The following is a 23,068-nucleotide window of genomic DNA, read 5'->3' as shown; positions in this document are numbered from 1 at the left end:
ACACACACACACACATTACACGGCAGGTAAGAACAATTTAAATGACTTCTCAGATTTCCAGGTAAACATACATAGTCAGCTTACAATCTTTCTCGGTATGAATAAAGCACAAACCTTTATTATTCCTCGAGACGTGAGGATACAGGAGACGCAACTGAGAGGCGAACCGCGAAGCAAACCGGACTTTCAAAAAACAAACGTGGACTGCGCAAGGTTGCCTCCGCCAGGTGTCGTGCAGGTCACTGAGGTCACGGAGAGGAGGTCTGGGAAGCAGGTATTTGGTAACCTTACACGTGATGCGCCCAGACAAAAACAAAGTAGGCATTGCTGCACTGTCAGACCTACGCCGCCCTCGACCTTTCGTGTCTGGTATTTCTTTTGTCTTGCTCTGTTAGTAAGGCTTCCTTTTCGCCAGAAACTTAAATGATTTTTTTTTTCCTTAGACGTTTTCCTCTCACCGATGGCAATATTTTTTGCTTCCAAAGTTGGTGTTTTTACTATTCCTAGATACTTTTAACTTTAATTTCATAGTTATACGTAATATCTCTTACAGCCAAATGATACATAAAAAATGGTGTTCTCTCAGTGAGTCATTTTGTCACTAGAATTTATAATATGTACTTTTTTCTTCGTGTGGTATTTTCTTAACTCAAATATAAGCAATACGACATATTCTCCCCTTACATTTTAGTGATTGGTATTTATTCACTGTTTTTCGTCTCGCACTGTCAGTAAGATTAATCCTTGATTCCCTGCCCCCTGATCCCTGCCGCCCCTACACAGCCTTCCTTAACGTCCCTCAAGGGAAGGTCACTAAAGCCGAACTGCCACAAGATGGAGGTTCGAGATTGAAGCAAGTTTTTACCCGTCCTTTAATGTGTCTTTGAAGTCAAGTCTTGCCTTTCATCCGTCCGACTCTCAAAGGAGGACTTATTCTATGAAAATTAAACAAGTGTCCCATTCACTATTTTTTCCCATACAGGAGACACCTTTATCATCCTTTCTGGCTGACGTGTCTTATTTCAAGTGATACATTCGAATCCATAGCAACACACACACACACACACACACACACACACACCTACAGACCGCCGTGCAGCAACAGCATTATAATTCTTGCCTCCCTGATGAAACTTAAACTGAATCAAACAAACGACTGGAGGAAAAACTCAAACTGATTATGCAAGAAGTTGTGATTGTATAAATTTTCTTGCTGACTTTTAAATGACTAATGATGATCTAAAATTCCAACACATCGTTTCTTTTGGCATTATGAACCCTAAGCACGGTACTTTATCCCTTAGTGTCTCTCACAGAGCGTCTATAATGTTGGGAGGCACACTTCATCAAAACGTAAGCCTCCTTCCGCCTCTCTTGGCTCTTCGCCGCTCATCAGAAGGGGTCTTGTCCCCCGGGTCATTAAGGGCGGTGGACGTTGGGTAAGACAGTGCATCGACCTCCTCTTCACGGTGGGGACTCGTATCTCAAGACCACGACAGACACTAAACAAGAATATAATGATGTGTAACCGGCAGGGGGGAATAAGATGAAAGTCCTCTTTGTTGGGGAAAAAAAATAAAAAAGATGCTTCAGCTGCCATGATTATTTTTTTCCGATTTGACAGGATTCAGGATATACTTATGCTGATCAATAAAGACTAGCTACAGAATTAGGAAAGAGGGGTACTAGTGGACTGAAGAATCCATTCAGTGTCTAGTTTGCCAGCTTGGTAAAAACTGGTCAAGGTCGCAATCTTCTCATTGTCTGTTCTGATGGTCAGCAACAAGCACTGTGAGCTAAACTGTAGGAGTCTCTTCTGCCAACACTGAAATGAGCTCTCCGATAAGTAATTAAATATACATAAAAAAGTACTTCGTGAAATATTCAGTATCATACATTACGCAAGCCACAAAATTTTCAAGATCTTGAGACTGAAGTGTTTGGTTCCATTTGCTGTTCGAGGCTCTTTATATATACTACACTAACACCAGCAGATTTTTTTTTTTTTAACTCGATCGATGCAGTATCTCTTTTAATTTATATATCGCAATGGTCGAGATTATTTGACCTGCATGAAACGAAGACGATGCATGGTAAGAAACTCAGCACGAGGTAAAAATTCTAGCTCAACGAAAATTTATAACATCTATTTTGCGCTTGTGTAAGTGTAACCTACTTAGACAAAGAATCCTGTTTGTTTTCATTTTTTTTTTTTTTTTTCGCGAACGTCTTCAGATTCCAGATAGGTTGCATCTTCACATTTAAGTGAAAGCTACTTTAATAGAAATGTTACAAGGCTTTAACGTTCACTTAAAATATCGTCGATGTAGCAAGGAAAGAAGAAGTGTTCAGCCTCAGTACTAAATCTCTCACTACAGAAATCCCAAGTGTTGTGTGTGGTGCAAAGTGTGGATGTGTACTGGGGACGAGAATGGTAAGAACAGACGAGCAAACACCAGGTAAGCTATAACTGACATGCTATCCTGAGCCTCCACTTCGAGCGGAGCCGTGGCAAAGCGAGCGTTAATTGGAAAACGTAACTCTTGATGTTTAAAAGAATAGCCAAAAAACAATTCCGGCGCTTGAGAGAGTTGGCTGTGTATAATTACGTGTGCACAAAGCTGCTATTGATCCTCCTGCCAGTTGCTCCCAGAGACCTAAGAGTTACGGGGTGTTAGTTACCCGAACCCGATGCGCGACACGGCAAAATGAAGTTGTTGACTTTTTTTTTCTTTTCTTTTCTCTTTCTCTTCTACGACCCGTTAGAATTTCTCCCACGGACACGTGACAGAATCATCCAGCACCTAAGTATCCAACAATGTAAATTCGTGAGTCGCCTTCTATTTATTAGCAAATCCGTGACCGAGACTCGTTATTTGTCTTGAGATTTATTGGAGAGCTCCCTGTCGAGTCGTGATGCCCGCTTCTCGTAAACCCTGCCGTCAACACGCAATGCGCCAGGCTGCAGCGGCAACTTGAGTGGCAGGCGTCAGGCAAGCAGGGACCCGAGCAAGACACCTTTACGCATCCCAGGGTGAAGAGCAGAGCACGCGACAACACAGCGAAATACGTTCACAATGTTTATTTATCTCCTTTAATGGAAAAGATTCGGAAGAGTTTTTCTTTTTTTTTTTTCATTTCTGTTACGCACGACTAACTCAAATAGGCTGATAGGAGCATACATCTGGTTTTGCACTAGTTTGCGTCATCCTTCAAATATATAGTATACAGTGCATTCTCAAATTTGCTATATTTCATGGGATTCTATATGTGTAAAATGATAAATTATATTCAGTTTTACACATTAACACATTTGGGTTTACACTAGTTCATGGCATTCCTTAAATTTACACTATTCTATAATATTCTCGAGACTGCGATGTTTTATGTGAATCTAAATGGTGTAACGACAAAACATTCGGTTCTACATTATTATTTTTTTTTTTTTTGGCCTTCTTGATGGCTAAAAATGAAAAATACCAGCAAATCAAAATGTTACTGAAGCTTAAAGAGGAATAGTCTCGAAGGATCGCTTGAAATGACAAAAATATTGGCTCTACTTCTTATCTTTCCTCCATGGTGTAAAAATTTGCCCAGAAAAAAAAAATTCCTAAAAAGTCTCAGATAGATAAAACTTGCGAAAAGAGTGTAAGTTGGGGAAAGTTTTCACTAACACCGCCACCCCTTCCAATAAAGACCATCACTCCAAGGGAAAAAAAGAAAGGAAAAAAAAAAACGTGCATGGGGGAGGAAAGCAATGTTCTCTAACGCCATAAAGTCACTTCTGAAACTCAAATTACATATCCAAATTTTGGGGAAATCTTTCGCTCTATGCTTTTAATAGAGATCAGCAGTTAATTAAACTCGAGTTTTTTAATTCTTCGTTGTTGCTGTTGTCCAGTCTACTGATAAAAAAATATTTTTATTTTTTTTTCAAGTTTTGCTCTTCTTTTTTTCTTGTTAATGTAAGTGACGTGAACGTAATGAATGAGAGAGAGAGAGAGAGAGAGAGAGAGAGAGAGAGAGAGAGAGAGAGAGAGAGAGAGAGAGAGAGAGAGAGAGAGAGAGAGAGAGAGAGAGAGAGAGAGAGAGAGAATGGACATGACAGATGGACGACAGGACAGGAACACTGAGATAAAAAACGTTTAGTCACCATATCCGATTTATTGGAAGCAACACGTCCGGAATGTTATATCAGGAAGCGCACACACACACACACACACACACACACACACACACACACACACACACAGTAATGTACACAATCGTCCCGAGAGCGCAAGAAAGGGTGCATTAGTGACTACATGCACGAAATTTATTTGCACACTAAAAGCTCCACCTGTTTCCCCGAAGAGCGGCAGAGGAGCCACAAAAAGCGGGAATTGGGAGAACAGGATGTTGGTAGCTGAATGTAAATGTCATCATCATAACATTATTCATGATACATTTGATCTAACGTGGAAATTGCTGATCAAGGTTATATCGTTATCTAGCTATTATTTTCTTTGATTTCTGTAAAACAAGTACGTTATCTAAATAATTGTTTTGTCCTATCAAGTGTGAGTAAATTGCAGTGACAGGTAATTTACTACTTTTTTTTTCCTGCGGTTAAGTCACCATGTCTATGCATCTGCCTGGTTGTCCTTGTTCTGCAGCTGCAACTTAATAAATCTGAGAAAAGTATAGCTATTTGGCCACAAGACTTCGCCAGTAAGGCTTTTTAGGTCGCTGTTTTAATGTCTGTCCATACTATTGCCCTGCGCCGCCACCAGAGACCACCATTGCACGCTACACGTCCATAAGAGAATTCCCTCTTATTATTATTATCATTAATATTATTATTATTATTATTATTATCTTTTTTTTTTTTTTACGCCGTGTGAAGCCGACCGTAGGCAGGTTGCTTTTTCTAATGTTTTCCTAGTGGCCGCCAGCGCCGCCATCTGCTCTCATAACGAGGCAGAACCTTGGCTCACTGATACACTTTTTAGGACGTTATTTTTTTCCGTACTCTGGGCTGCTGAGCACAGGCAACCCAATACAGGACTGGTGTTACGTTGGCATCGGTATGGTTGATCTACGCTTACTTTCTCGTCGGTTGAATTCTCGCTCGCGGTGATGAAAACTGATACGTGAACTGTTCTGTAAGCTGATTTTTTCCACCCTAGGCTGCTAATGACACAGATATGTACACGTACGTCGGCACAGGTACGCCAGCACAGGTATGTTTGGCTTACGTTTACCTCCCCCGTGGGATTTCATTTCTTGCTCGCGGTGATGAAACATGATGCGTGAACTGTTTTGTGCGCTGATTTTATGTGCAATATATTTTACATTGCCCGCCATACGTCAGTTATTTCCATGCGAATTATCAAGTCATAGAAAAAAATAACTGCATGATTAAATATTTTCCACCAGTGTTATTTGCTGACAAACATTTTAGCGTTTTCTCATTTTGATTAATGTTCTATAATTATTTTTCCTCCTTTTTTTTTTTTTTAACATTACTCACATTACATGCAAAATGTCACGTTGTATCAATAAAAATTTGAATGGATGAACTTTAACATTTTTCAGTAACTTATTTATCTATTATTATTATCATTATTATCATTATTATTATTATTCAGTAGTAGTAGTAGTAGTAGTAGTAGCAGTAGTAGTAGTAGTAGTAGTAGTAGTAGTAGTAGTATATCATAGTAGTAAAAGTGGAAGCAGAAGTAGTAATAATAATAACAGCAGCAGTATCAATATTATGATAGATTTTCTCTACATAGTACAGCGGCTTAAAATATCCATGACAGCTACAAACCAGAATAAGCTGTGACGAAGAGGACGCCTAATGCTCTTCAAGGGGCAAGTCATAAATAGATTTTTATCAAGGTTTATGTTTACCAAGGAAGATATACTGACCAGGAAGTTCAGACAGTGAAGACAAGACCTCAAGGCACTGTTTCCTCTTTGTGAGTGGCAGTAGTAATAACAGCCTCCACTATTACTATAAATGTGAAAGAAATTGCTGGAGTTGGTGGTTCAGAGAAAGTGCAGGGTTAAATAATAGCACTACGAGATATCCACACTGCAGCATCCACTCGACATGCACTTAGCAATTTCTTCTTTCCGTTCTTGACTACATTCCTTCCTTCAGCTTCCTTTTTTTCCTTCTTCCTTCTCTCCTTCCCCGTATTCTTTCTGTTATGTTTCAGTAGTGTCTTATTTTCTCACCGAAGAATATATCAAAACGATAGAGAAGGTAATGTATTATTGCTCCACACAGCGTTTCCCTATAACACTAATAGGTTGTTTTTTGCTGGAATGGTGTATTGGTGGCAGCATTTTCAGTCAGTAATGAAATACAAACACTAACTAGTTCCTAGCTGTTATAAACTACGTGCAATTACGGAAATCCTTTGACAAATTGTGCACCATGATTATTTTCAAATCCCGTACACAAACACCTAATTAACGGAGTTCAATTATTGTTGTTTCCGGAGTGATCAGCAGCGCTGGGGGTGTTACCACGTGTTTTGCGAGCCATTCGTGTATTGAATCAAAGGAGCCGCCGAGAGTTCCAACAAATGTGGTGTGACTATTATTCCAAACTAAAATGTAACTCTCATCTGTTTTCGTGACAGGAAGCAACATACGATAATGGCTGATAATGCTTTTATATCTAATTTATATGTCATTGAAGCTAGAAGAAGAAGAAGAAGAAGAAGAAGAAGAAGAAATTGAAAGAAATAGAAAGAAAGAAATAGTAAGAAATAGAAAGAAAGAAATTGAAAGAAATAGAAAGAAAGAAATAGTAAGAAATAGAAAGAAAGAAATAGTAAGAAATAGAAAGAAAGAAATAGAAAGAAATAGAAAGAAAGAAATAGTAAGAAATAGAAAGAAGAAGAAGAAGAAGAAGAAGAAGAAGAAGAAGAAGAAGAAGAAGAAGAAGAAGAAGAAGAAGAAGAAGAAGAAGAAGAAGAAGAAGAAGAAGAAGAAGAAGAAGAAGAAGAAGAAGAAGAAGAAGAAGAAGAAGAAGAAGAAGAAGAAGAAGAAGAAGAAGAAGAAGAAGAAGAAGAAGAAGAAGAAGAAGAAGAAGAAGAAGAAGAAGAAGAAGAAGAAGAAGAAGAAGAAGAAGAAGAAGAAGAAGAAGAAGAAGAAGAAGAAGAAGAAGAAGAAGAAGAAGAAGAAGAAGAAGAAGAAGAAGAAGAAGAAGAAGAAGAAGAAGAAGAAGAAGAAGAAGAAGAAGAAGAAGAAGAAGAAGAAGAAGAAGAAGAAGAAGAAGAAGAAGAAGAAGAAGAAGAAGAAGAAGAAGAAGAAGAAGAAGAAGAAGAAGAAGAAGAAGAAGAAGAAGAAGAAGAAGAAGAAGAAGAAGAAGAAGAAGAAGAAGAAGAAGAAGAAGAAGAAGAAGAAGAAGAAGAAGAAGAAGAAGAAGAAGAAGAAGAAGAAGAAGAAGAAGAAGAAGAAGAAGAAGAAGAAGAAGAAGAAGAAGAAGAAGAAGAAGAAGAAGAAGAAGAAGAAGAAGAAGAAGAAGAAGAAGAAGAAGAAGAAGAAGAAGAAGAAGAAGAAGAAGAAGAAGAAGAAGAAGAAGAAGAAGAAGAAGAAGAAGAAGAAGAAGAAGAAGAAGAAGAAGAAGAAGAAGAAGAAGAAGAAGAAGAAGAAGAAGAAGAAGAAGAAGAAGAAGAAGAAGAAGAAGAAGAAGAAGAAGAAGAAGAAGAAGAAGAAGAAGGAGGAGGAGGAGGAGGAGGAGGAGGAGGAGGAGGAGGAGGAGGAGGAGGAGGAGGAGGAGGAGGAGGAGGAGGAGGAGGAGGAAGAAGAAGAGAAGAAAGAAAAAAGAAAAAGGGAAAGAAAGAAGGAAAGAAAGAAGGAAAAGAAAAAGAAACAATAAAGAAAACAGATAAACGAAAAAAGAAACTAATAAAACAGTAAACGAAGAAAATCAATTAAATAAAAGAGCTAAGTATTTCCCCCTGGGTGGCGTGCTCGTGATCAATAAGCACACCCTCGAATCACTGTGAGGGAAAGCTTGACATATCGACATGTTACTTACCAGCCAAAGGTTTTCAATAATGGCTCCCTCAATAGCACGAATTATCCCATTAACCTGAAGGCAGTAAATTCTCCACAGCAGGTGAGCGCGGCGAGGAAATCTGGGTACTGTATTGATTAGCTAACACACCAGCACTATGACGTAATACACTAATTGGTGAAAGTGATATATCTAAACGTTTAATGAAGAGTTTCTAAATCTAGACTACACGCTTAAGGAAATAAACAAAGGAACAGACAACAAAGGAATTTCAAAGCAAGACACAAAACACATACATTAAAATAATTCACATTCATATGACTAAAACTGATACACTCCACGCACTTTCATAATATTCATCACAATTTATACATAAGAACTTATACAAAGTTCCTATGTAGTTATATCAGAAATACAGCTTTAAATATGCGGTGCTTGTTAAAATTTTATAGTACTGTTTTGTCAACAAGGCTTTAATGAAGGCTGGCGGCGACTACTTTCTACACATCCCGGCAAGATAATCCCCTTCGACACTCGCACAAAGGGACGGGAATCACCGACTCTCAGCTGCATGTGCCACAGATGGTGGTAATGAGAACGAATGCAATCCACGTCTCTTTTATAAGACTTAGTAACTCTCTCTCTCTCTCTCTCTCTCTCTCTCTCTCTCTCTCTCTCTCTCTCTCTCTCTCTCTCTCTCTCTCTCTCTCAATTCGACGACAGACAAAAACAAATGAATAAAAATAAAAACATAAGGAGAAATCTAGTCCGGAATTTAAAATCTTAACGAGATACACCTAAAGGCTGCCACACCTGAGCCAGACTCCCCGGTGTGTGTGTGTGTGTGTGTGTGTGTGTGTGTGTGTGTGTGTGTGTGTGTGTGTGTGTGTGTGTCTGCGCGCGCCACGATATCTTCTACACCCAGATGCACCTGCTGTTCATCTCGCAACAAACAACACACACTTCCACGAATCCCTTTTTCCTTTATCCGGGAGATGGTTTTAAAAGCGAACCGAAAGTAACCTGTCCTGAAGGAGCTCTGAAGGGCATAGGAAAGCTCCTTTGACGGGCTAGAGCATCAACACTCTATAGGAAAGCCGGTCTTCCTTTGTTCCCAGCCTGCGTGAACTGTGTGGGCGTGACAGTGGCCGCGGCAGCTCCGACCAACCCTGAAACACGTCGTCTTAAGGCTCACTGTACCTTGCCCTACGAATGAAAAGGTTCGTTGGTTGCTAAGATTATATACCTCTTGCACTGGGGCGGCGGTTCACTTCTGCTTCGCGCCACCGCCATGGGAGGATGTAACAGGGCGGGGCGTCACGGCACACCACAAAGCACAGGACTCCTTCAGTAAATTTCTACCTCACTGACGACTTCTGGGAACATTTACATCAATTACAGACACTAAACGGAATCTCGTGGCAAAGTTGGTACCGGAAAAAAAAAAAAAGTCTAGGAAAGTGCTTTTTAGTTTGGACTGTTCTAGTTGCAGGAGTTTCGTCAACAAAACTATGTTCATTATAACTTAGGCATGTCCTCCGTAACATGAAATTATATTATATTCATGTTAGCTCACAATATACAACGTGTCTTAACCTTTTATTTATTTATTTTTATTCATTATTATTATTATTATTATTTTATTTCATTTTTTTTATTACTTATTTATTTATTTATTTTTTTTTTTTTGAGGCACAACCCACGGCCTCCATGAACTCAAGGCCCCTAAATCATGGCCTTAGTAACTCTCATCCCAGAGGACCCATAAGCGGTCTCCAACTGAGCGTGACTCCTGCAGCGGCGTCAGCATCCTCCATGAGCAGGAAGGCGGAAGGAAGGGGAGGAGGAGGAGGAGGAGGAGGAGGAGGAGGAGGAGGAGGAGGAGGAGGAGGAGGAGGAGGAGGAGGAGGAGGAGGAGGAGGAGGAGGAGGAAGGGAAAGGGAAAGGGAAAGGGAAAGGGAAAGGGAAAGAGGAAGAAGAAGAAAAAGAAGACGAAAATGAAAAAAAAAAGAAAGAAAAAGAAAAAAACAAGAACAAGAAGAACAAGGAGAACAAGAACAAGAAGAAGGCCAACAATAACAACGATAACAACAACAAGAGGAAGAGGAAGAAGACGAGGAGAAGGAGGCGTAGAGGAGTGCATGGCGAGGGGAAGGAACAGGTTGGGGTTAGGTAGTAGTGATGAGTATCTGCCCCGCCCCTGATTCTTCCCTTCCCGGGTCACGACTTACAAGTGGCCGCAGCTCAGGGACGCACCCCACGACCCTGCCTTCACGCCCCACGAAGCCCGGCTAGCGATACGAAGGTTTCCTCACGCTATATTGCTCTTTCCATTATGTATTACAGCAATAAGTACTCGGCGCTAGATTTATAGGGATTGTAAAAAGAAAAGCGACAGTGGGGAGTGCATCTAGGCCACGGTGGTGAGGGGCAAACACTCGACTGCACAACTAAAGAGAGAGAGAGAGAGAGAGAGAGAGAGAGAGAGAGAGAGAGAGAGAGAGAGAGAGAGAGAGAGAGAGAGAGAGAGAGAGAGAGAGAGAGAGAGAGAGAGAGAGAGAGAGAGAGAGAGAGAGAGAGAGAGAGAGAGAGAATTTTAATACACTTCACAGGAACTCACTCAAAACCTGTTAGTTGGTGCCGCAATTGATCTCTCACGCACAAATTTAAGATATGAATTCCCCCATAGAGGATGTCAAAGGAAAACTAATCACAATGGAGCAAAATATATTGATGTGTTGAGCAAGTAGGAGCTGCTGCTTCCTGGGTAGATTATAGCGTGAAAAATGTCCCGTTTTTCTGGTCCATTAGTGTGTGTGCGTGTGAGTGTGCGCGCGCGCGAGCTTTGCCGTAAATGATCATGGTGAAAAGATGATGAAGCGAAGGAAGAGGAGGAGGTGGAGAAGTAAAGAAAGTCAATGAAGAGGAGGAGGAAAGATAGAAGACAACGACGACGACTTTGGAAAAAAAAAAAAAAAGAGAAAGCCAAGGAAGAATACACAAAAATGAAGAAACAGCACAAAGCATCAACGAGACAAAACACAAAGTATAAAAGTCAACAGAAAATGTAAAGTTCCAACTCTCTCTCTCTCTCTCTCTCTCTCTCTCTCTCTCTCTCTCTCTCTCTCTCTCTCTCTCTCTCTCTCTCTCTCTCTCTCTCTCTCTCTCTCTCTCTCTCTCTCTCTCTCTCTCTCTGTCCACCACCACCACCACTAACAGCTTCTAACAACATCAATCGCTGTTTTCCTTGAAACTGACCAACAAAGGCTTCTTCTCAGAGCCTCCCTCCCTTCAGGCGTGTCGCTGCTCCGTCAAGAGGGTCAGCGGCCGCGGTAATGAGACTGCTGTGCCGCCTCTCAAGCACGCAGCAGAATCACTACCCCGCCAAGGCTTACTTAACATGGAGCCGGACCGCCTGCCTGGCCTTGACGTTTGGGACCAGTTCAGTGAATACCGCCCCAAACACTGTTATCATATAAGGTGGACTAGTTTCCCTTCCCTCACCTGTAATATTTATGAGAACACCACGCAGCATTCTTATTTTCCCCCATGTCGGTTTTGTATCAATAACTTCAATACATTGGTGGGCGGGGTGGGAGTTGCTGTAAGGAAGGGACGGGAGGGTGTATGCTTGATATACTTGTTCTGGGTGCTGCCTGTGGATGAAGTACCGCCGGGAGATGCGAGGAAATAGATAGGATGTTGGTGTGAGTTATTACCAAAACTTGTTATTCAAAGTTGTCTGTTTTAACGTAGATAAGAGAGATAAAAATAAGGTGTCTGGAGGTAGGATGTACAAGAGCAGTATCAGAGAGAGAGAGAGAAAGAGTTTCAACGTGTGTGTGTGTGTGTGTGTGTGTGTGTGTGTGTGTGTGTGTGTGTGTGTGTGTGTGTGTGTGTGTGTGTGTGTGTGTGTGTGTGTGTGTGTGTGTGTGTGTGTGTGTGTGTGTGTGTGTGTGTGTAGAGGGGGGAGGGGAGAAGGGGGTGTTACTGATGCGAAAATGGTTACCTACACACGGGTAATGTCAGTTGCACTTTCTCTTCTGTTTCACATTTTGCTGCAGGCCCCTCACACTCTTTTTGCTCCTCCCCTTACACTACCCCTTTGTCTCTGCGTCCCTGCCTCCGTTACGCCTTTTTTCGGAACTATTATCTCTCTCTCTCTCTCTCTCTCTCTCTCTCTCTCTCTCTCTCTCTCTCTCTCTCTCTCTCTCTCTCTCTCTCTCTCTCTCTCTCTCTCTCTCTCTCTCTCTCTCTCTCTCTCTCTCGTATCGCTACAGTCAATTAAACATGCAACAAGGAGAGACAACTTTAATCATCAACGTTAAAAAAAAAAAAATGATCGGAAAGGAACGTCAAGAATGTGTCACTACTGGAGAACGATTCTGACACGTTCAAAAATCTCTCGCCGTCAGTAGAGAAGCCTTCACTCATTCATCAATCAATTACTAATGATTAGACACATCGCTCGGCTTTAAGTCCCATTACCAGCAAGGCCTAGCGAGACAGTCTTAACGGATGAGAGGAAAACTGGCTCCAAGTGCGGCGTCTACGTGTGTAATTATCCACAGCAAGGTGAGGCGAGGTGAGGCGGAGATACAAGAAGAGGGGAGAGGGGTCACGAGTCGGGGAAGTGGAGGGAAAGTAGGGAAGAGGGGGCGATGATGAGGCGGCACAGGCAAAAAATGTCGACGCGACGAGGGGAGGGAGAGTAAAAAATGGGAGACATAAAGAATAGGTGTGGAATTAAGGTTCCTTGCCAAGAGAGAGAATAGGTAGGGGAACAACGCTACGTGGTGAAAGGTGGCACGAGACGGCTGGCTGGGAGAAAGGGAGAGTGGTATGAGAGAGAGAGAGAGAGAGAGAGAGAGAGAGAGAGAGAGAGAGAGAGAGAGAGAGAGAGAGAGAGAGAGAGAGAGAGAGAGGATGAAGAACCACATTACGGTGGCGTTCGTACCTTGGACATGGTTGGGAGGAACGCTCAGGGAGGAACCCAGACAGTGACAGCCACAGACCTCGTTGTGTCTTGGTGTGTCTGAATTCTATGACGTTTTAGTGCCAAGACAAAGACGCCTGTTTTGAAATGCTTTAAACTTTCATGTGGATTATTTTTATATGCAACAGAGGGAGATGCCAGAGAGAGCCTAACTGATTTTTTTTTTTTTTCATTGATGGTCTAGAATCATTGTTAATGTTACTAGAATCGTGAAAATCCCCGTTACTTCCACTAGAGTATGTTCAAAGTAGCGGAGAAAAGATGCCAAAATATTTGAGAATACAGTTCAAACATTTATATAAGATACACATGAAGCTAATGTCAAATTCTTAAAGAAATAGTCGTAACTTTGAATCATAAATCTTGGTGCGTTTTATTCCCAGAGCGAACGTACATGTGAAGTCAATTTAATATAGTAACAAAATGAGTAAAGCGAGGTTTGACAATCGTCCAGCCTCGTGTATGTTATCAAGCAGTCCCAAACTTTCCTGTGTATCTGAACTGCCGCCAGACTCCCGAGTGAATTGTCTCCAAACTTGGTCATGAGTTCGCAGTTCGCTGGGAGTCTTGCATGAGTGATACACTTTTTCCACAGCTCCGCCTCTCCTCCAGACTGACGCCCAGGTGATATGAACGTGCATAAAATGAGATGCTTCACGAAGGCGAAACTGTGAAGTTGAAACATCAATAGTTTGGGGGGGGGGGGCAGAGAGAGAGAGAGAGAGAGAGAGAGAGAGAGAGAGAGAGAGAGAGAGAGAGAGAGAGAGAGAGAGAGAGAGAGAGAGAGAGAGAGAGAGAGAGAGAGAGAGAGAGAGAGAGAGAGAGAGAGAGGGGTGAGCGGGCCCAGGTTAAGAAAGAACACACACACTCACTCACATACACACACACACACACACACACACACACACACACACACACACACACACACATTATAGGCTGCTCCTGCCTGGTAGTGTTTGCCTTGTCAACCGAGAAACGTGACAATAAAAAATAAATAATAAATAAATAATAATAATGAAATACTCTTGAAAAGGAATACATCAAAATAAATTAGTAGAGCTTACTCACAAAATAGTATTCTCTTTATCCATGAGAGGGAAATTAAGCTGAAGCCACGTTAAAAAGACATCCAAAGAAAAGAGGAAAAGGAAGAGGAGAAGGGAAAGGAGAGGAAGGAGGAGAACAAAAAGGAAAAAAAAGTCAGTAGTGGTGAAGAAAGAAAGAAAAAAAAAGAAGTGGGGGACAAAAAATGAGGAAGAGGGCGAGGAAGAGGAGTAAACAAAAGAGGAGAAAACGAGCACGGCGGGTAAAACTTAACTCTTCGCAAAGTACCTTCAAGTACCTCCTCAAGTCCCCTTTCGCTCTTTTTTCTGCTGCGCCGTAATCGTTAGCCTGACCTCGCGACTTTCCACAACAGGCATTTCTTTCCCCGAATTTACTGGTTTCTTTTTTTCCCTCTCCAACTTTTCCCTCCATTTTCAGAACCTCCACGTTGTACTTAACATATAGAAATTCTTTCTACTGCTGTTGGCTTTGTTCTGTATGATCCATGCTTCGTGAAAAATCGTCGCTGTTGGATATCACAATCTTTCTTGCGTTACCTGATAATGTCCTTTAATTAAGCCGCGTTGCAATAGTAAAAGAAGCTAACGTTCAAAATGGTCTCATTCTCTCATATAAAAGTGCACATCCCCTATGGTCTTTCCACGCTAAACCCACCAATTTTCTTCTGCACTGTAAAAATTGTACAAACTGTTACATACAACGGAGACGAAACGCTTACAGTCCATAGCCAGACTAGCTAAAGAGCCTGCGAGAAGTGTGGGTGTAGCCGAGGGCAGAAAAACGAAGGACGTCTCGAGTACAGGGAGTCAGCGAGGGACAGACGGTGGGGAAACAAACAACGTCTGGCTCCGAATAACAATGTTAACCTCGCACAGAACTTCGTCCCCTGTCGGTAAGTTACATCAGGGTAGATTTTCCTGCATCGCTTTTCTTCCTAAATGAAGAAACAAGACGAAACTGGAATCCCAAGAGTGCCTAAATGGAAGCGGTTTTACTGCGTTTTTTTTTTTTTTCTATTTCTTCTTGCTTTGGTTTTAACACTGTTCTTTGCTGTCATGAACTCATTGCCACTCTCTGCTGGCCGGCTGTGGGCAGATGTTTATTTGCTGTAGCATAAGCAAGAGTAACTTAAGCCTATGTACATATCAATGGTTTACACGAGAGGTTTTCTGCTTGTCGAGTCACTTCGGGAGAATTCACGGAAATACTAGTGTTATCTCCTTAGGTTTCCCTTAATGATGTTCATATTGTACACACGAATACATGCAATCACGCACGCATGCACACACAATCATCTCTCTGCCCTTCACATATACAAGGACATCCATCTCTAACTCCCTACGCCACACCCTTTGTCTGATCTCGAGTTCGGATGGAGGCAAACACACTCCATACTCGTATTTATTCTGCCCAAAGCTCTTACAGTCGTTCTTGTCCCTTTCAAGGCCGCCACCCTAACTTATCTTAATGCCCAAACATGTTCCTGTGACGTCAGCTGCAGTGAAGCCGCGTTGGATTTCATTACACAACGGGTGTGTCCCGTTCTGATACTCTGTGCCAATCACTGTCTAAAAAATTGTTCATCGCAAGACTGACTCCATGCTCGTTTCTCACTGTGACACACCATCGAGCTCCACTGAGAAACGAGGGTATAAAATCATTTCAGGTAGCATCCAGCCGACGCACCAAATCCCTACAAAACCTCTTGTCCTCTGGCAGCGATTTAATACGGTGTAGTAACTTCAAGGCAAGATCCGAAGCGTAATGGTTTTATCACACTCCTAACACTTGTATCACTTGTATCATAAAGCGTCTTTTCTACTATTCTAAGTCTTCTTCAGCGAAATTACGTAGCTGTACACAACACGAAGGAAAATGAGTTATGAATGCAGTTTATCTTGGTTTATAATATAAGGTATAATCTCTCGTTCTTGTGCCATTTTGCATCTCTTGACTTCGTTCTATATCTGAGCTTATCTAAGACCATCTCGTACATCTTAATTAATGATCCTTATCTCCTTCCATTGTCTCTCTGATAAGTCCGCCTGACCTTTACCATATAAACACATTCTTCCTTCCACCCTCGTCCCTTCCCCTCCACCGTTTTTCCTTTTCTCCCTCTCCCTTCCTCCCCATTTTCTTTCTAACTCCTTCCCTCACCCTTTTTCTCGACCTCCATCCTGCCTTAACTCACTCCCTCGTTACTTCACTGCTCTCACGCCCCTGCCCCTTTGCCCTCAGGTCGTCCCACCACCCACGCCTCTGACGCAGCTACCACTTCCCGTCACGACCCACCATGACTTTCTAGCAAAACTACAGCCAACAGCACAGAACTACAGCCAACAGCACAGAGGCGGGGTTGTCTTGCTGCCGGGGCGGGGAGGAACAAGCGAGGAAAGAGCGCACCCGTGACACACTACCGCAGATTTACGAGTGTCTTGCACGAGGGACGCCCCACAAGGAAGCGCTAATTGCCTGCGATCGCGTAATTGCGGGAAATTTTCTCTTTGCTCTCAAAGTCTGCGGCGGGATCAATAACCAGCATCAAACATTACGTAAGGATTCGTTACACTCTTACCGTCTCGTTTTGTAACTTTAATTCGTGCCTAACAACATATTAGTCCTCTCTCCTTGAAAATATGGACCCTCATTTACGGAGGACGCAGGATGTAGGCGACACAAAGAGACATTACACATTACTAAGAACTCGTGGGCGGCAAAGAGACGGCTCATGCTCAAAGGGAAGGCAGCTTAATGCAGCCTTGAGGGAGACCTTACCTGTGGCAATGGTGGGCGTCGCTTCCTCAGTGAATGCTGCTGTCTGTGGGAGAGAGAAAGGGACAAGAATTAGGCGACACCCTGTGGTGGTGGTGGTGGTGGTGGTGGTGGTGGTGGTGGTGGTGGTGTTCTTTTTGTATATTGTGATAAATGAAAATGGTTTGGGAGTTGCAATAATAGTAAGTGCATCTAATGAACTACCTTAGAATATAAATACACACACACACACACACACACACACACACACACACACACACATCTCTTGAGTCCCGCCAACAAGAAGAACAAGTAGCCAGTACAGGTACAGACAGCTCTTTGCCTTTCTCCGCGCACACTGACAGGCCGTTCATCATCAGGCGGAGAGATATTCCAACACATCACCTGTTAGTCGATCAGAACAAGATAGATTTACCTGTCCCCCTCCCCCGAACTCCTCCCTAGTTTTTTTTCCTCCTCTCTTTCCCCCTCCCCCTCGTTTGCTATCTCTCCTCTCCTCTCCCTCGTGTCAACCCGGCTTCTGTTTATCCTCTGCGCGACACACAGCCGGTGGTAAGGGAGGGGCGGCGGCGGCGGATGATGAGGGAGCCTGTCAAAGCCTCTGGTCTGGCCCGCAAGGCACGATGAGAAAATATCAGCGGGCACTATACATCGATGTGCTGGACATCCCCCTCGCCGCATCGCCACACGAGCTGCCCCACAACAAAGGCGAGGCAATGAACGAGGCAGGTTTTCAGCCTCAATACAAAAGCGAACTTCAATACACCACCTGAGCATTCCGGCTGACACAGGACCGTTCAAACACAACACAACACACCCACCCACCCACATCCACCCACTCACACGCACACATGCACACACACACGACCGCACCAACAAACGTGGTCACTTTTCTCTTCCAAATAAAAAAAAGTATTCTTAGTCACGCTCGCTTCTTCAATACATTATCATCGTTCTAGTCTCCTTTCTCTATTTTTACTCTTACTCTTCTCCCTCCTCCTCCTGCTTCTCTTTCGTTACATAAATCGTTAATATCTCTCTCTCTCTCTCTCTCTCTCTCTCTCTCTCTCTCTCTCTCTCTCTCTCTCTCTCTCTCTCTCTCTCTCTCTCTCCGCTTCTCTTTCTTCCAGTTTGTTTATTATGTAGTTCCTCCGATTTACATTTCCTGCTGTGAACAAAGCACAGACTCGCAAACAAACAATCCATCTATCTAGCCACCAGACAGCACCAGTTTTATTACGAAATGCATCACGCGCTTTCCTCTTCTAGTTAAATTTTGCAGGAAGAATTGATGCACACTCTCCCATGTAGTAGAAATGATGAGTGGCAAGCACATAATGACACCTAGAAACTAAAATAGCATACTGCACTGGACCAACAAGGCTGAGTAGGTTGTATTTTTCCCCGGCATTATTTCCACCTACACGGGAGCACCGCCAGGACGCTAAAATTATAACCCTCGCTGTTCTTGCTGTCTCTTGTTTCCGTCACACTTGTTTGCGAGCACCATTAATTTTTTACAAAGAGGACCACCTCGTCTCTTCTCTTTGCGGACGAGCTGCCTCCTGGCGGTGGGCTGCGTCCCCTTCCATCCTCAGACGCTTTTTCAATTTTCCCTAAGGCTGAAGTGTAGCCCTGGCAGCGTCCCGACAAGGCCTTTCTCCTCTAGAGACTCTTGGCTCCCTCCCTCCACAGCCCAGGAGTCGCCCAGCCCAACCCAGCCTACCTGACCCTATCCACGTTCCTTCCTTTTTTTTTCTTTCATCATCCAACATTTGTGAGATAAAACTGACGTCGACATCTGACAGTTATTCTTTTTTTTATATGAGGTTTTTTTTTCTTTTCATATATATCATTTCCCTTTTATTTCTGTGAGAATATAACATTTCATTTGTATTCATGTTTCTATTTACTTGTGTGTCGTTGCGGGAGCTCTTTGTCTCAGTCGATTGTACTGTCATCCTCCTCGTCCCAACACTCATTTTTCTCCCCTTTTTTTTTGTTCTCTGGCGATGTATTTCTTATTTCTCATCACCATCTATTTTTTTTTTCTTTCTTGTCTTACTTTTCTCTCTCCTCCCCTTCCCTCTCTGACTCGAGAACGACTATCATCAATTTTCCCTCCACACACTTTGTCCTCTACATTTAATCTCTCTCTCTCTCTCTCTCTCTCTCTCTCTCTCTCTCTCTCTCTCTCTCTCTCTCTCTCTCTCTCTCTCTCTCTCTCTCTTGCATATTAATAAGCACTCCTCTACAATAGCAATCTTCGTAATTATGTTCACAGAATGGCCCATTGTTATGATCTATTATGTAAAAGTTTTCAGGTCTCATTAAAGTTTCGAATTATCAGACCTGACCATCATTTTCTTTTCCTGATAATGTATGAAAGACCAAAGACAAAGAAAACATGAATCAAATAAAAAATCTCTCTCTCTCTCTCTCTCTCTCTCTCTCTCTCTCTCTCTCTCTCTCTCTCTCTCTCTCTCTCTCTCTCTCTCTCTCTCTCTCTCTCTCTCAGCCATGTTCTACACTGCAAGAGTAATGTATCCCAGAAGAAGAATCTTTTCGGGTGTATGTACAGCAATTTCTTTATTGTAAGTGCAAGAATCTTTGTGTGTATGTATGTATGTTAAGGAGTCTTTTTGATATAGCTATAGCAATCCTTTGAATGTAGGTATCTTTTGGTTGTAGGTATAAAAATCTTTTGAGTGAAGGTTCAAGAATCTTTTGGGGGAGGTGCAGTAATGCCGCGCAATTTTTAATCTGACAGGTGCTTCCCAAACTTGCTTTCTTGGAAGTAAGCCGCAAAATAAAGTTACGGCTTAATAGGCTACACACTACGTGGGAAGGATTTCAACTTCCGCTTGGCCTAATTTTCTTTCCTCTGAATGCACTCCAAAGTTCCCTCGACAATATTCATGTTAGCTCAATCTTGCTTTTTTTTTCTTTATTCTCCTCTTATCTCTCTTCTTCAAAAGCCAGTAAAATGATCTCTTCTGAACACACACACACACACACACACACACACACACACACACACACACACACACACACACACACACACACACACACACACACACACACACACACACACACACACACACACACAAAGGCAGACTCACAAGGCACACCAATGATCTTACCACGTCTATCTTACCCCAGATTTCCACTGTAAAAAAACCCACGACAAACATACCTGATATACCTTCTTTTGTTATTACCAGCAGACCTGCCCTTCTTATCTAGGCGATGGATGTTCACCACTTGCAGTAAATTCAGTTACAAACGAGGTCCTAACACACTGCCATTCCTCACCCGTCTATCTTCCTTATCTGTATTACCTGCTGCTCGCTTCCTCCCTTCACTCTTCACTCCCTTCACTCTTCGCCTTCCTTCACTTTTACCTTCTTTCCTAAGACTCAGACGCTTTCGAAAGAGGACACGAGAGCTTTTCCCATTTCTTGGTTGAATTAAAACTGCAGTTGCTCTTGGGCTTTCTAGCTATCTCTGTCCACGCAGCCGTGTGTGTGTGTGTGTGTGTGTGTGTGTGTGTGTGTGTGTGTGTGTGTGTGTGTGTGTGTGTGTGTGTGTGTGTGTGTGTGTGTGTGTGTGTGTGTGTGTGTGTGTGTGAAATTTTAAGCGCTCGACCAGCCTCCACTTGTGTACTCGTAAATGTAATGTAAAAGTTGTATGTGTGTTTGTATACGTCTCCTAAGTGCTTGTCTGCGCCCTCACATCTTCATACTCGCTCGCCATAAAATATTTCACAGCCCTTTGCACACATGGTATTTTCTCACACAGCTATTCTCTCTCTCTCTCTCTCTCTCTCTCTCTCTCTCTCTCTCTCTCTCTCTCTCTCTCTCTCTCTCTCTCTCTCTCTCTCTCTCTCTCTCTCTCTCTCTCTCTCTCTCTCTCTCTCTCTCTCTGTAAAGGGCCATTCAGCGTATTCAGGGTATTTATTCTTCACTGGCATATGGTGATAAAACCCGCGGACAGGTGGCAGCACTGAGGGAAGTGATGCGTGATATTCCTGCAACATACGAGTCTCACCCTGCGATGTTAAGAATACAGAAGAGAGATACTGTGCTGTAGAATAGGAGGAGGAGGAAGGTATAAATTGTAGGTATTTGCAGAGGTGATACTTTACTAGAGAATGAAAGCCAAATGATGAAACTAAAGATATGAGGAAACAAAAGGAGATATTGTACTATAGGATAAGAGACAAAGGCAGGTGAAAATTGTAGGTGTGTAGGAGTTAAGAAAGAGAAGAAAAATCATTGTGTTTCATTCTGAGGACTCGGAGGCAACTTGGAAATTGCTCGCTTGCTTTCTTTTCCTCTCTCTCTCTCTCTCTCTCTCTCTCTCTCTCTCTCTCTCTCTCTCTCTCTCTCTCTCTCTTGCAAAAGTTAACAGCGGTGATTCGTATTTTCCTTGTTGTGTTCATTAGTTTTCTTAGAAGTGGCGTTGTTGGTGGTGACAAGATTGTAGTTGTTATTGTTGTTGTTGTTGTTGTTGTTGTTGTTGTTGTTTGTGGTGGTGGTGATAGTTGTCGTGGTAGCGGCGGTGGTGGCAGGATTATTATTGCTACTGCTGTTGGTGTTTTGATGGTGGTGGTGGTGGATTGTTGTTGTTGTTGTTGTTGGTGGTGGTGGTGGTGGTAGTAGTGGTGGTGGTGGTGGTATTGTGGTGGTGGTGGCGGTGGTGGTGATAGAGCTGGTGTTGGTCATCTAGGATCTGGTGGCGGCGGTGGCGGCGGCGGAGGAGGCAGAGTTCAATCACAGAGGAAACAGCTGCGATAACACTTAACATGGCACAAAAAGTACCGCTCCCCCAATCACCCCTTCAGGATCCCATTGTCAAGCGAAGTAATTACAATCCATGAGCACATCTTCCCCCGACGGATGTCTTCAATTAACAACATCCCGAGTCATCACGCAGCAGACAGAACAATGACAGAAACAACATAAAAAAGTGAAACAAGAACGAAAGAAGATGACTCGTGAGAAAGAATTAAAACACTGACACTTACATTACGAAACAACCCGAATTTCTGAAGTGTCGTAGTGTGGAAAATTGTAGCACATATTCAGATGCTCGTATGGGGGAGACTGTTCCTTGTAGAGTGAGAGTGGAAGGGAAAAAGGAAACTTGATAATATACCCTGACACTTCAGATTGGCGATGAAGACCCTCTTGCATTTTCTATGATTTAGATGAAGGGGATGATTTAAGGTGGAACGTCTGCTTAACTCTTTTACTGCGCTGGTCGTTTTATTTATTTATTTATTTGACTATATATTTATCTATTTACTGACATTCGGAGCACTTTTTAAAAATGCTGAATGGATACTTAAAAGGCAGGTTGATCTTGTATTTTCTAAGTTACGAAATTACATAAGAAACTATATTACAAAAACGAAAGTGTAATTAGTTACTTTTTTTGACATTCAGAGCACTGTAAAAATAAGTTCATTTGGACACAGAAAAAAAAATGGCAGGTTGATCTCGTCTTTTCTAAGTTACAGGAACATTTAAGAGACTGGTATAAAAATGAGTCTATAAAAGGTACAAGTGACTCCAAGAAAGAGTCTTACAGTAAAGGTATTACGTCTTGCCGGATGCTGAGGCTCAGTACTTCAAGGAAACATGATCTTCTTTACTTCCGTCTTTTGTCTTTTTCCTTTTATCAACCTCCTCCTCTTATTCTTCCCCCGCCTCGATCTCTCTCTCTCATCCTACAGTTTTCATTTGCTGTTCTCTCTCTCTCTCTCTCTCTCTCTCTCTCTCTCTCTCTCTCTCTCTCTCTCTCTCTCTCTCTCTCTCTCTCTCTCTCTCTCAACTTCCCATTTTACATCTCCTCTTTCTCCATCTTCGTTTCCTTCTTCTTTTCATTGTCTTTTGTTATATAACCTCTTCTTCCTCCTCTTTTTAATTACCTTTGTCTCTCTATCCCTACCATTTCCCACTACTCTTCCTGCTTCTCTCTTTCTACTTCCAATCCTCCTCCTCCTCCTACTACTCTTCCTCTTTGTTGTCATTAACTGCTTCTCTCCCGTTCAATTTTATCGTACTGTTCTTGTTTTCCTCTCTCTCTCTCTCTCTCTCTCTCTCTCTCTCTCTCTCTCTCTCTCTCTCTCTCTCTCTCTCTCTCTCTCTCTCTCTCATTCCAACCCTCATCCTCCTCTTCTTCCTAATCTTTTCCCTAATCTTCAT

The 23,068-nt window shown here is 42.5% G+C and overlaps 1 protein-coding gene across 6 annotated transcripts in view; it reads right to left on the bottom strand.

Moving 5' to 3' along the window:
- Positions 1-23,068, bottom strand: part of LOC135099942 (CD151 antigen-like) — a 203,833-nt gene that overhangs the window by 87,215 nt on the left and 93,550 nt on the right. For all 6 annotated transcript variants that reach the window (XM_064002673.1, XM_064002674.1, XM_064002671.1 and 3 more), the window contains one exon: positions 16,860-16,902. The gene's annotated coding sequence lies outside the window, so the exon portion shown is untranslated. The remainder of the gene's footprint in view (positions 1-16,859; positions 16,903-23,068) is intronic.

The sequence above is a fragment of the Scylla paramamosain genome, chromosome 4, assembly GCF_035594125.1.
Source record: "Scylla paramamosain isolate STU-SP2022 chromosome 4, ASM3559412v1, whole genome shotgun sequence".
Lineage (NCBI taxonomy): Eukaryota > Metazoa > Arthropoda > Malacostraca > Decapoda > Portunidae > Scylla > Scylla paramamosain.
This window is presented reverse-complemented; position numbering and strand designations above follow the sequence as displayed.